This window comes from Bos taurus, chromosome 19 (assembly GCF_002263795.3).
Source record: "Bos taurus isolate L1 Dominette 01449 registration number 42190680 breed Hereford chromosome 19, ARS-UCD2.0, whole genome shotgun sequence".
In the NCBI taxonomy this organism is placed as follows: domain Eukaryota; kingdom Metazoa; phylum Chordata; class Mammalia; order Artiodactyla; family Bovidae; genus Bos; species Bos taurus.
Window position 1 is genome coordinate 18,196,616 of NC_037346.1, and position 15,482 is coordinate 18,212,097.

The following is a 15,482-nucleotide window of genomic DNA, read 5'->3' on the forward strand; positions in this document are numbered from 1 at the left end:
GGCCCTGTTAAATGAACCGAGATCCTTGCTGGATCGTCGAGTCTCTAACTTCACAGGAAGGGGCCTGCCTCGGGGTTTGGTCGGGTCGGGTCGGGTCGGGTCGCTTCTGGTCTAAGGGGCTAGCAGGGCGGGGATCGCTTCCCTGGTCCCCTCGTCACCACGTGCCTCAAGGCGCCCTTGGCCGAATCCCACCCAGCGAGACTCAGAGAGGACTGGGGCAGCCAAGGGCTTGCGGCTGCTGCTCTTTCGAACGCCGCAGGGCTCCACCAAAGGGAGCGATTTCTAGGGAGCTTGAATGTCCAAAAATCAAATGAAGAAAACGATTTTCTGAAGGTGCGGTGAAGCTTCAGGATGCTTACTGAGAGAGGTTGTGGCTTCTCAACATGTTAGAAGTAAAACCTAGATATTTGATCCCCGGACACCAGAAGAGTTGTCAGAGGGACAAACTAGATGATTTTTTAGAAGTATCTACACCCATCTTGAGAATCTACTCATTTTGCGCTCAAAAACTGTAGAGGGAATCCGGTGTTTCGCCTGTCTCTTTTAAAAAGAGATGCGTAGGCCCGATTCAGGCTTCCGGTCCAGACTGGTTTGGAGTCGAGCTAATACTCCGAGATTTGAATTTCAGGTTGGGCAATATGATCTCTAAGGACGTCCTTCCAGTTGAAATCCTGTGGTCTTGTATTACATTAAAATGAAATATTATCTTCGAAAATTGCAATCTATAAACACAGATCCATTTCATACTTCCAATTATATTTTTTAAATGCTTGCGTTGGGCCCTTTATAGTTAATTTCAAAATGCTGTTTACGAAGCAGGCATCTTTGGAATGGTTATTTAAATAACCAAAGCGCTTATTTTATCAATGCATTTTCTACTTAAGAAAGTGAGCTCTGCAGGTTTTGCATGTAGTATAAAATTTGGCATTTCAGAAACACATCCAAAAGTAGGTATACCTGTTGCTGGTTTTTAAGTAGTCTGTATTTTTAGTCAGACAAAAAGTTCAGAATGCTGTCCTGTGTTATACTGTTCTGTACTCAGTATTTTTTTGTTTCCCCCTGCCAAAATAAAGAAGAGATTTTGTTTTGTTCTTTAGATTTCTGAAATAACCCTTTCCTGAACTGAGAGGCTTGTGGGGTATTAGATCTTGCTAAACTGCTCATCTTTAGCTTTACAGGGTTAGAAAATGAAGTTTCATCAATTCATTCAAGGTCTGGAGTACTAAGCATACTAAGCAAATCACAAAATATCAAGTTATAAGCCTAAAGGCTAAGAGTAAATATAACTGACAAAATTACCCGTCTTCATCATTTAGGAGAATAGGGTTCTCCTTTTGAAGGGGAGGGTGGAAATACAGGTAGAGCCAAAGAGGTTATTGTAAATTTTCAGTGAATAGAGAAATGGAACCAAAGGATTTAGGATGTTGCTAAAGGGTATTTCCTTTAAGAATGCGATGGTATAGCATTCTAGGCTTCACCCTGGGCGTAGTTTTAATGTACAGTAGCTAACCAGTATTGATGATGAGAATCAAAGCTATTCATGCTATGGAAGAGTTGTATAACACATTCTCACTTTTTGTATTCTCCTTTGTCCAGAATGTATGTAGCATACTAAAAAATCCTTAAAACCTCGAACAAATTAGAATTAATTAGGGGGTTATCTTGGTCACATTACTATCTTCTTAATCAGATTATGTTCCATAGATAAAATGTTAATAGATCACCTCAAGGTTGGTCACTTCTGTGACTAGGTTGTTTTGTTATTTTTTAAGTTTGGTGTGGCAACTGTTTTTGAGACTGGTGATGCCAATTCACGGTCAAAGACAGGTATGTATTTAGTTCCCGGCCTCACACTGAATTTGAATTGCGTTCAAGGGTTTTGTTTGTTTTGGCTTTCATGCATATTTGGAATTGGTAAGCCCCTAAAAAGCAAAGGCCACTAACCTTTTCTTTTATATTTCCTAGCACCAGACTAGATATGTGTGCAAGGAAAGAATGGCCATCATATTGACCTTTATAGCTGTGAGTATTCTTTTAGGTATGTTACCTCAATTTGTCATAATGATCCTATGAAGCTGGCATTATTTTCATTTTACAGAAGAGAAAATAGGCTCAGAGAGGTTAAGTCACTTGCTCATTTAGTGGCAGAGCTGTGACTCGGACCCATCACTTTAAGCATTGAGTCTATTAGAGTAAGCCAATAAGAGCTATATCAGAAGAAAAAGAACGTTTAAGTCTCACTTTGAGGGAACTAAAGTTGTATTTGCTGACATGTTCTGAAAGATATATAATCAAATTTGATTTTTAAAAAGGAATGGCCTCCAACGTAAAAATATTAATAACCTTCCTAATAAAAGTTAGTATGAAAAAATAATTTCAACAGTTCTGTTTGAAACTTAAAGTTTGCATATTTTTCCCTTTGTCTAGAAAAGAAAAACATAAGAACCATGGAATATTCACTGTGTATTATGGGGTTTTCATAATAAACCCCTGATTTGTGTGTGTGTGTTTATCTAGGCTTAACTAGATATAATAAGGGTGGTAGTAAGGCATAGTTAGAACCCCTGGGACAAAAAGAAACTTGACACTAATAACCTGAGGGAGGAGAAACCACCTGAGACACAGTGGAAATACCTAAACCTGAATTTGGGGAGGCCTATAACTGAAGATAACTACTATGTCCATTTGTTTTAAACTGTGGGACAAGTGATTTTATGTTTAATTTTAAGCAAAAGCAGGAGTGAATTGAGATTTATTGAGCATTCTATCCATACAACAGTTGTAAAACTGTTATTTACTATTGTTAGTCTCTTACACACAAGTAATTGAATCTCAGAGAGATTAAGTCACTCTCTCACCATCCCACAGCTTTTAAGTGGGCAAGCTGAGATTTGAACCCAGTTACAGGGAACTCAAAACCCCATGTGTTTTCCAGTAAAACAAAGGTATCCAGGCTGTCATCTTGGAAGACCCAGAGTTTCAAAAAGCAAGCGTAGGCTCTACTTCCCCATTCATCTGCAATCAGGGCTGTTCTGCTTCTCTGTGTTCTGTAATTTCAAAGATAATGGATCTGCTTGCTCAAGAAATATTTTTTGAAAACCACTGCATTACTCTCTGCTACCTTCCCAAGTCTGATAATGAGGAACAATGAGCTAAAATGGCACTAATAATGTGGGCTATATTCACCTCAAAATTTGACACCATGAAAAACATGAGTATGCTAAGAGTAATGAAGTTTACTAATAGTAGTGAAACATAGATGAAAAAAAATCTCTGTTTCTCACTCATGTCCTGCCCAGAAAAAAAATTTTAATCTTCTTGCTTTTGTTATCCTTTATCTTTGTGTGAACTGATTGTTTCCAAACCAAGTTTCCTCTTTATTTTCTAAGGGGAAGAAAAGCATTACTATGTCACCATCCTTCATAAATAATATCAACAAAACTAGATAGATATTATACCACTTCCATAATAATGCTGTAGTCTGAATTTCCATTTAAAGTTTGTAAGTTCACCTTCATTGTACAATTTCTGATTACCATTGATAATCAGAACAAATTAAGAGATACAGGCCTTTATTTTTAGCTTGTTGTCGTTTTACAGATACTGTTCTTATCTCCCTGAGACAGTTTTCGTTTGACGGGTATATTTGGCAATTACTCTTTATAAATGACTTTGTTATGTGAAAACAAATTTTATAGCTAGAAGAAACTCAGATAGTATCTAGCTTAAGCCTCTTTTTATACACCTGAAGAAGCTGAGTTCCAGAGTTTTATTTGCTAAGATTACACAGGAAGTATATGCTGAGAGAGAATCTATAGGGTTAAATACTTGTGGAAAAGCTGCCTCTTAGCGTCTACATTCAGTTTTATTTAGGACGTTGTATGTTCTTCTTTAAAAAAGTTCTTTTCCACCTTATTCTACTCAGAATTTTATTTCTGCCTGCACACTATCCAATGGAACTAGATCCTGGGGAAACATTGCTATTATTCTTGATTGAGCTAGTTTTTTCTCCTTCATATTCATGGCTTCCTACAAAAACTTATTCATGTGACTAGTTTGAGAAAGTTGCCACCTTCATGGTTAAGCTGAATGAGAGAGATGTCCTGAAGAGACTACAGAATGATTTGGCAGCTGTTTTTGATAGAACAACACAGAGCTTACAAGTTGCCACTGGGATATCTAATACTCTATGTGCCTGCAAGAAATTCCCTGAGATTATAAAAGCACTAGGCAATAGATTTCAGAATTCTGTAACCATTTTTTATCACAGAGGCACTGTAAAGAGAACAATTTGGGGAGTAAGACGAGTAAGACTTCTACTTCATATCAAGATAAATTAACTTTCTGTACTTTGGGGATCAAATTAATACACAGAAGCCAAAAAATTAATTTGGTTGGGCTTTCTTCAGAGAGCACTCTTCGAAGAGAGTTTTCTTAATAGGAGAGAAATGTTTCTGGCTCTATTTCTATTTTTTAAATCTAATTTTCTCCTAGATTTTAAAAGTTTGCAACAAACTTAGGAGAAAGAACATTATACTATCAGTCAACTCTTGACTTGTCATTATTTCACAGTGTGAGTTTGATAAAGTTATTTAAGTTCTCTGGTCTTTGTTTTCTCAAATATAAAATTAAGGATTGATTTAGAATAGTGATTTTTGTCCATAACAGAATCCCTGGAAGTTGAAGGTAGAGCATGTATTATGTGGGAAATCATGTTCAGCATTATAATTTTGTTTTTGAAAGGGAAAAACAAAACTATCTACAGTTCTTATACTATAATCAGTAAAAATAAAGTTCTTTATCAATGACTATATGAAAAAATAGACAGTCTTCCATATACCACATGACACATCTATAATATGTGTTCTTAAGGCACATTTCCCTACAAAGATAGACATGGGTTACAGAGGTAGGAGAATAGGAACTTTTTTAAAAATCAAACTAGGTAAAGAGGGAAAAAATCAAGAAACACTGATACAGGTTATTGTTAAAGTTATCCCAGTTCTTTAATTCTAAAAAAAATAAGTGCGCTATACCAAAGTTAAATTCATCCAAATGTCCTTTTCTATAAAATTATAAAACATGGGTTCTACTTTTGATTCCTGAATGAAACAATAAACAAAAGGCAAAAAGTGTTATTTTTTCTCTAATGGAGCAGATAAGGGTTAAAAATTCAGCTCAAAACATGTCAAATAATGTAGAAGAGTGCCAGTAGGAAGGTAAACTATACAATATTTAGAATGGGAAATGAAAACAGGAAAGTTTATGTTGTACTTATCGTCTAAGAATATAAAAATCTTCTTTCACCGATAAAAGCAAAAATATCTGAAAAATGCTGAGAATCCAAAAAGATCTGAGCCGCCTGAATTGCCCACAGAAAGGAATGTTAAAAAATAAGTTGATAGGCCTTTTAACAAAAATTCAGTAATTTATTCAACCAATCTTCAATTAATTGTTACACTATGAAGAAAAAAAAAAGAGGCCTGTACAAATTGCTTTTAGGAATTTGTTGAAGCTTTTTCAGGGTCCCAAATGGTCAATTATTTTTAATGTTTCATGGGTGTTTAAATAATATGAATATTTTCTGTTTTGTCCAGAGTTAATCATGTTGGGAATTCCATGGCAGTCCAGGGGGTAGGACTTGGCATTTTCGCTGCAGGGGGCTAGGTTCAGTCCCTGGTTGGGAAACTAAGATACCTGAAAGCCTCCAGTGGTCAAAAAAATACCCTCAAAAAACAAAGTTAATCATCTATGTCTGTCTACTTCTCCATCCGTCATCTAAAATACCACATTGCTTTTAATCCTCATGCGCCTTAGTCTCCTCTAGTCTGTGACCTGTAACAGCTTCTCAGACTTCCCTTGTTTTTGATGGACCTTGACAGTTTTAAACAGTACTGATAATTTATATAATGTTCCTCAATTTGGATTTGTCTGATAGTTTTCTAATTGAGTGGGGTTATGAGTTTTGGGGAGTAAGATCTCGGAGGTGAAATGTCATTTTCATCACTTCATGTTCAGGGTACCTGCCATCAACATGATCGTCATTGATGATGTTAACCTTAATCACCAAACCAACTTAGTATTTGACAGTCTTCTCCGCTCCCATCTTTGGAAGCAAGTCCCCATGTGTAGCCCACACTCAGGTGTGGTGATGGAGGTTGTGGTGGTGAATTAAGCTCTTCTTCCTTGATGGGAGAGTAACTTTGTAAGTTATTCACAATTTCTCTATATAGGAGACTTTTCTCCCTCATCTCTGTATTTTTTCAATTATTTATTTATGGGTGTTTACTTGGATACTTTGGGCTATATCCAATGCTACATTATTTATTTTGTTGTTCAGATTGTTCCTGCTTTAGCCATTAGGGAGATTGGCCCCTTTGATGTGGCCCCATCATTTGTGTTTTGTTTTTAGCAATTTCTTACTTTCTTGTAAGTGTCAGCCTCATCTTGTATATTCCCTATCCTAGTCTTCAGTTCAGTTCAGTTCAGTCGCTCAGTCATGTCCGACTCTTTGCAACCCCATGGACTGCAGCACGCCAGGCCTCCCTGTCTATCACCAACTCCTGGAGTTCACCCAGACTCATGTCTATTGAGTTGGTGATGCCATCCAGCCATCTCATCCTCTGTCGTCCCCTCTGTCGTACCAGATGGTCTGGTATTCCTATCTCTTGAAGAATTTTCCACAGTTTGTTGTGATCCACACAGTCCAAGGCTTTGGTATAGTCAATATCAGCCATTTCTCCAAGGAGCTCTGATTCCTTTAAGGGGAGAAATGACAACCAAATCCGCCTGTACAAGGAAGGGTGGCACAGCTCATTGCCCTTCTCAGCAAACATTGGTGAGAGAAAGAGGCAATGAAGTTCTTCCCAGCTCTTTCCTGGCAGAGCTCACCCTCTAAACCAGGAGCTTCCTCTTTAACATGAATCCCCATCATAAGGGGCATGTTTCAGGTTTCTCACGTAAAGGACCCCTGAGAAATTGTAATAATCAGTTATATTTTTCTGATTCTAATGATGTTGCTTCTATACTCAGTTAAAGCAGAGTTCCCTTTTTTCCTCCTTAGAAGCTAGTTTTCATTTCTTGGAAATCTTAAAATTTTACTGAACTGTCTGAGCAGAAGAAGGGAGAATAGAATATATCTTGAACACAGGGAATTTCACTAGAAAACCTGCAAACAGTGTTGGGGAACTTGTTTTATTCTGTGATAAATGTTTCCTGACCCTGTGAATTTGGGAGTATTTCAGAGAGAAGAATGGCAGGTAGCAAGTGGTCTGGAAAGCTGTGAGTCTTGAAGACTTTTTCAAGTGCCTGAGCTACTGAATCCTGCTTCAAACAATACTTCAAACAGAGCCTTTTGTAAAGTTAATAAATGTTCCTTATTTCTCAGGAAAAGGGCTTGCAATGTCAGAGTCCTTCCTACTTTTATATTTTACCTCGTTATATTGATGGCTATACTGCCTGCTCTCCAGTCACACCAGTTTAAGCATTATTCCATGAATATTTCTATAGTTTCTATGTTTGGAATGTCTACCCCTCGTTTCCTCATCAAAGTGCTACACATTTATCACTTTAACTTAGATGTCATCTCTGACATGAAAATATCACCTAATCTTTCCAGATAGAGTAAATTACCCACAGTGTATGGACTTGTCTATCCCATTAGCCAATGTCTGTGCTTTGCTTAGTCGCTCAGTCAGGTCCAATTCTTTGCAACCCCATGGACTGTAGCCTGCCAGGCTCCTCTGTCTATGGGGATTCTCCAGGCAAGAATACTGGAGTGGGTTGCCTTGCCCTCCTGCAGGGAATCTTCATCTTTAAAGCCAACTGTGGAATAAGCATTCAATAAATGTTTGTTGAACTCATTAACAAAAAAATGAACATATCTGCATAAAGTTGCTTCAGGACTGCTTGGTGAACATCTGAACTTGCCCCTAGGCAAATATTTATAAAGTGTTAAGAGGAAAAGACACATTAAAATGGGAGCCAAGCTACCTAGCTTCTCTAATCCTAGCTCAACTAACATCTACATGGCCTTAGAAGTCACTACAACTTTCTGGGCCTATTTCTTTACACAATTAGAAGATTCCACTGGATCAATTATTTTCAGTCTGGAGTGAGATCATAACATCAAATATTTGGGGTCAGAAAAATCTCATCTTCTGATAAGATAATTGCTAATCCTATGACATTCTCTAATTTCTGGGAAGCTTCTTATGGCTTAGTTATAGCTTTCAAGTATACTTCATATGCTGCTATCCTATTGCTTTCACTTATGTTTTACATATTTTCTATGACATTTCTTCTGTTCATACATGTAAATATACTCCAGAAATTTAATACTTTATATTATTTCACATACTTTAATACTCCTGCCTTTCCTATATATTGATAGATTTTTAAAAAATCTATTAGTTCAGTCTAATATTTGTGCACTTAACTGAATTAACCAGCAGTTTATTCTGAGGACATTTCTTATAGAAAAAAAGACTAGGACTCTTCAAAACGAAAACTCCACTTTGCCTTTAGAGCTTGTGATAAGAAAAGTATATAATGCTAAATAAAATTTAAAAACCCAACCCACTAGTAGACCTAGAAGACAAGGAAAGATTTTTTTCTTGGTAGATCCCCCAGGCTGTATTAGTCATCTGTTAGACATTCCTGTAGTATTTTGTCGTTTGTGTTGTACATACCTTTTAAAAGGTACTTATCACATTCATTACATTAGTATGTATTTAAATTTCTGCTTCTCCTACTACACTGGTTAGTACATCAAAGAAAGGAAATGTGTTTAATTCATCCTTGTATCCTCTGCCTCTTTTGCTTAAGACCTTGCCCATAGCAGACACCTGATCAATATTTGTTTGATGAACAAATAAGAAAGGTGGATTGTGAATTGAGCCTTGACTATTGAGGGTGTCAGGAAGCAGAGAAGCAATATAGAGTTTCACTCAGGGGAGTGATGTGATCAGAACTGCATTTAGAAGCTTTACTCTGATTTAATTTTATTATGTTAGAGAGCATGGTTTTTAATTTCGAAGCAATAATTTGCAGGAGGTGGCTAATACTGGTGTGCAAGAGCCAACTGGTGAATCTTGAGGAATTTTGCAATCCATTTGTTAAACACAATCATTAGTAAAAATTAGGTTATGTTATTGTTGTTGTTTAGTCATGTCCGACTCTTTGTGACCCCATGTTCTTTTCTCCCCAACCCTGTAATCCACCAGGCTCCTCTTCCATGGGTTTCCCAGGCAAGAATACTGGAGTGGGTTGCCATTTCCTTCCCCAGGGGATCTTCCCGACCCACGATTGAATCCACGTCTCCTGCACTGACAGGCAGATTTTTTACCAGTGAACCACCAGGGAAGCCTTGGGTTACATAAGGTTACAACTAAAGATAAAATAATTTGGAAGTGATGAGTTTTGAGTATTACTTCTATTTTTAATATATCTTTAGGCTATATATGGTTATAATTAAAGATATTATATTAAAAATAAAAGTAATATTTAAAACTCATCACTTCCAAATTATTTTGTTATTAACATTTTACCATTATCCATGCTCTTGAGATTATTTGTGTATTGTATATATATGGTAGAAATACTAGCATAATGATACACTACTACGCTTCTCTCCCCAACTCTGCTTTCAGGGGTATAATGTTGGTGGCTTGAAATCAGGCATGGTGGGAATATTTGCACCGAGGAAATGGGCAAGCACTAGCAATGATGGCTCCCCACACCCCTCTTGGGAGAGTTCATTGTTATTTACTGGCACATCATTGTTTAGAAGGCAACATTGACAAAGAGGCAATGAAAAGTTTGGAAAATAGAGTTGAGGAAATTTGCAGACAAAAAAGGAAATGAGAGAATTTGCAGGGAAAAAAAAAGAGAAATGAGAAGTGGTAGAGAAAAGAGGAGAGAATTAGAATTATTTGGAGATCCCAATGTACCAATAAAATGAATTTGAGAAAGTAAAAACAGAGAAAGAAGGGTGGGGATTGAGTGGGATAGAAGATGTGTGTGGAGGGGAGAGATCTAATGAGTAATTGTGCAAGGGACAAAAAGTTAAGGAAGAAATTTTCCAGAACTGAAGGGCAAGAGTTTCTACAGTGAAGGAGTCCTTGAGTATCTTACACAATGAATGAAAAGATGTACATCAAGACATACCGTTGGGCATTTTCAGAAAGTCAAAGATAGAACATAAAGCTTCCAGAAATAATAAAAATATAATAAAGGACAATGGGTCATGGACAAAAGTAAGAATTTCATCAGATGTCTCAGCACTAATGTTGGAATCTAGAAGACAATTCATAGTTGTCTAAGGAAAAATGTCATAAGGAAAAATGAATTCCAACCCAGAATGATATACCCAGACAAAGGATCAATGTCAAATAAAGATATTTTCAGACTTGCAAGATGTCAGAGAAAAATCACCTCCCTTACAGTCTTTCTTCAGGAAGCTAGCAGAAGATGTGCTGTACCAAAATCAGGGAGAAAAACAAGACAAGGAATCCAGTGGGAAACAGGGGACTCACAAAAAAGTAAGGAAAATTCCCAGGATGACGATGAAGGGAAATCCCACAACAGTTGTGGTATTGGCCTACTGAGCAACAGTGAAGACTGGAATGGGAGGAAGATTTCTGAGAAAAAAAACAAAATAGATGTATTCCTTGATGAGTTTGAATGAATGGGGATTTACAGTTTGGGCAGAATATTTGGGGGGAAATAAGTGAGATTTACATAGAAAGCTTAACAAGGAATTGAGACAATGATTAACCCCAGGTACTAGAAAGGAGATATAATCATACTACATTACTCAGACCCATTGCTAAAAGTATTTTCAATTCGTTGTAGGTAAATTAAAAATTGATTTAACCCACAGTATGGGAAGGATAAACCTGTGTGGAGGAAAAGGTATGGAGGTGGTGAGAGGCCGGTAGGAGGATGCCACACTGAGGGGGAAACAGCCCCCCCCCCCCCCCCCCCCCCCCCCGTAAAAAAGGACATTTTCCTCCGAAGACCTCCTCAGTCTGAGAGAGGACATGCAAAGGGAACCAGCCAGAAGGGAAAATTGGAGGGCTTGGTGGCGCGGTTCTTCGGAGCAAGGCCGCGGGATGGTGGTCCCCTTCGTCCCTCGAGGGGTAGGAAGAGTGCGACTCTCGACCCCGAACTCAGGAGCGTCTTTCGGGCCGAGTGGCCGGAACCCGGAGCCCCATTGCCCGCCCGGCGCCGGCTGCACCCCGGGCCGCCTCTCGCGGGGAATCCGTGGCCGGGGAGGCTGACGGCCTGCGGGCGCCAGGGGAGGGCTGTCGGGTTGGGCCGGGACTGCGGCGCCGAGTACCCGCCGGGACTTGGTGGAGCGGAGGGCGGCGCCCTGTCCCTGGGCGCGGCCGCGCTGTCGGCCGCCGGCAGGAGCCCCCGAGGGCCACCGCGGCCCGGCGGACAGGCGCCCGCTGCCGGCCTCCGCTTCGCCCGGCTCCCCGCGCCGGCGCAGCCCCCCACCCCCGACTCTGACCCAAGTCCCCTGACCCCGGCTCTCAGCCCGGGATCCCGACCTTCTTACTCCGCTGACCCAGGTCCTTGTCCCCCGAGCCAAGCCCTGGGCCCCCACCCCTGGCCCTCGCCTGCGACCCCGGCCCCCGTCCTCGCCCGATCCTAGCTCTCCGACACCGACCGCCGCGCGGACCCGGGTTCGCAGCCCGCAAGGGATCTGTGGTGAGGCCAAGCCGGGCCAGGGGAAGCTGACCGCTCAGCCCGCGTCCGGGTCCGGGTCCCGCTGGTGGTCCCTGGGCTCTGACCAACCTAGTGACCGCAGCGGTGGTGCTAGACACTCAGTGAGCGAAGAAGAGAGGGGTCCGGACCGAGTTTCCAACCTGGGCGGGGCAGGTGACCCCTTGAATCAAGAGGGAGCAGAAGCAGTGGACGGCAGAGTGGCGTTTTGGTTATGTCGTAGTTGGTGGTGGTGGTTTAGTCGCTAAGAAGTGTCAGATTCTTGCGACCCCATGGACTGGGAATCTACCAGGCTCCTGTCCATGGGAATCTCCAGGCAAGAATACTGAAGTGGTTTGTCATTTCTTTCTCCAGGGGATCTTCCCTGATCCAGGAATTGAACCCAGGTCTCCTGCATTGCAGGCAGATTATTTACCGACTGAGCTACAGGGGAACTGTGCAACAAATGGGTTTATTGAGAGATGTGGCGGTAAACCAGTAGACAGAGTGTGTGTGTGTGTGGGGGGGGGGGGGGCGGGTGGGAATTGCACGTGGTTGCACAGAAGAGTTATAAGATTACACGTGGTTGCACAGGAGAGAAGGGAAGGGTGGGGTAAGGCAGGAGTCCCCTACTCCTTTGCCACGGGTACCTCTCAGTGGCCTGATAGGAAGTAGGCCACATAGCAGGCGGGAAACAGGAACCATCCCGGATACCCCCTTGCCCCAACACACACACACACACACAAATTGCCTTCCACTAATCCAGTTGGTCCTTGGTGCCAAAAAGATTGGGGATTGCTGGGGTAGCGGAAGGCTGTTTTTTCTTTACAAGTTTTAGAGCACTATTTGGCTTTTAAAACTGGTTAGTTAGGAAAAGGAGGAGGGGGAGGAAGATAAAGAACCATTGGTGACCTTTAATAACCCCGAAGTTTAGATTTCCCAGCAGGCTCCCCCAGCTTACTAGAGGTGTCAACTTGGGCCAGTCACTTCACCCTTTGGAACCTTGGTTTGCTGGGCTGTGAAATGAAGCTCCACCCACAGCATTTCCTAAGGATTAGTGACAGGTAGGCAAAGATGCTTTGTCAGAGTCTGTGATGGGCACAAGCTAGCTGTTCAGTGAACCTTATGAATGAAGTTACTTTAGAATGAATAAAGGGATTCATAGCCAAAAGCGGCCTCCCTGCCACAATACCTGTGTGCTGAAGGGCTGCAGTGGATGTGATCCAATTTGAATGTGGGTTTTTGAGCAGACCAAGGCTGTAAAGGAGAAAGCAATAATAGAGCTACTTGTGTGAACAACTAGAGGTCTTTTTAAATGTTAATTTGTACCTGGACAGCTCCCAGGTTGTGGACGCTTGGGGTGAGAAGGGGAGAAAAGGGGGCAGGATTTTCGAAAGAGAGAGAATATGCCCTATTTCTTATGAGTATCTTATTAGCACACAGATAAGTTAGGGAGTGAAATTACTCATCTTACAAAAAGTGTTCCTCATATGAAAAGCGGATCCTAAGTCCCTTAAGGCAGAATCACCTCTGGTGTTTAATAATAGCAATGTGTACAATAAAAGTTGAGGTATTTCAAGCAATTGCTATGAAGTGTCAATAAGATAAAGCAAGTTTGTGTTTTAATATCCCAATTAACCCCAAAATAATGATAGAGTTGGGATCTGAACCAGAGTTTGATTCTGAAACCTCTTCTTTCATTTTTTCTTTTCTCTCTATTGAAATGTTTTATTGAGATAAAAACTACAAAAATAATACACCTTTGTTATTTGCTCAACAAAATAGTAATGGAGAAAGTCCCACCCCAGTTCTCAGATGTAACCAATGTATGAATGAATGGTTTGGTGGGCAGTCCTCCTAGCTTTATATTTTGTTCATAACATGCACATACACACTTTTAAAATGGATTGTACAATAACTACTATTGTGCAACTTGCCTGTTTTAGATTTATACTTAACAATGTGTAATAGGCCTATTTCCATCTGATAACATATACAACACTCTTCATTCTCTTTAATAGTTATATAGTATACCATTGTGTGGATGTATTGTAATTTATTTAACCACTTGCCTGATAATCAGTGTAGGATCTTTCCAATAGTTTGCTATTATAAACATTGATTCCGTGACCCTCCTTATATTGGGTTGGCTAAAAAGTTCATTTGCGTTTTTCCACAATATCTTACAGAAGAATCCAAACGCACTTTTTCATTCAACCCAGTATGTATATGTCTGTGCATTTTTGTTAGTGTTTCTATATGATAGATTTGTAGATGTCGGATGGCTAGGCCTTAAGCATGCATGCTTAAAATGTTTTAGCTACTGACGAAACATACTCAAAATAAAGCTCCTGGTTTTAATGATTATATCCCACTGCCCTTTGAGCGAAGTAGCAACTGCATTTTGAAATAGTTGGCTTCCTTGGGTAGTGGCAGCTGTGTGGACCCGTAGGGGAGGGCTCCTCATGGAAGGGGAAAAAGAGAAAAATTGTGACTAAGTCTTTGAAGCAGACAGCCCCTTTCCTTGGGCACTTTGTGTTTACCCAAGCCAATGGTACGCCCTGAAACATAGCAAGGGAGCTTGAGGTTTGTGGCTCTCTTGTGGTTATGAACTATTGAAGAATATGGCCTTTGAATTTCTGGCAGTTTGTGACTTTTTGGATAAAATAAATAAATAAAAGATTGTTAATAGTGACCACATAGGACTTCCCTGGTGGTCCAGTGACTAAGACTTGGAGCTTCCAATGAGGCGGCCTGGGTTCTATCCCTGCTAGGGGAACTAGATCCCACATGCTGCAACTAAGAACTGACAAAGCCTAATACATCAATAAATATATTTTTTAAAAGTGACACATAATAATCTATTGCTGTAAATCCAGAGTTTCAAATCTGTTTAAAGCAAGGTACATTCACGTTGTGAGCGGATTCTAGCCGCCGTAGGAGTGTGGCGTTAAGGAAAACCAAATGGCTCTGAAGAGAACTTTCATCCCTGTTCTTCCCAATAAACATTCGAAGCTCAAAGGGTTAATTGCTTAAGGCTTTGAAGAACACCTTAAGTGTACCATTTGGTAAAAAATGTGAAGACATAATACCCTCAGTCTTTGACAGGTGACAGCAACTGTATGAACCAAGAATGGTATTTTGGTTAGGTTGGGCTTTGTCAGTTACAGAGACAACCTCTTAAGGCACCTCAAGCAAATGGGCATTCTTACAAGTGACACAGAGAGCGAGAAAGGGCACAGAGATTCAGAGCGGCATAAAGTGGGACTTCAGTTGCAGGAGTCTATGGTCTTTACTCCAGGGCACTCTTATTAATGTGATTCAGTGACTCCATGCTCTCTTAGGCACTTAGGCACATGTTCCTTCCCCCATCCACTTTTACCCTGTATAATTTTCTATATTTCATAATTTCTACTTACCTAGTTTCTGCTTCCTGACTACTTTTTGCCTTTCTACACTTCAAGCTCTTATCTCTAATCCATAGGGTCTCTTTGGTTTTTAACTCATATGTTCCCATCATGTACTTCTCTTTTTACTTCTTAATCCAGAGTCCAAAAAGGGAGAGTTAAGTTAGTTCAGTTCATCTTTTCATGCCAGGGATCATTATAGGTTTTTGGCCAGCCAGCGGATGGGTTGTCCTTGAGTCAGGAGCTTACCTGTGGTCTGATCAGTAGTAGCAAGTCACCCAGGGTCAGGTGGAAAGAAAAAAAGTAGCTGTGAGTAGATCAGTTTCCTTCAGGAAGGGTTTTGGATGTATTAAACTCTGTGAGTAA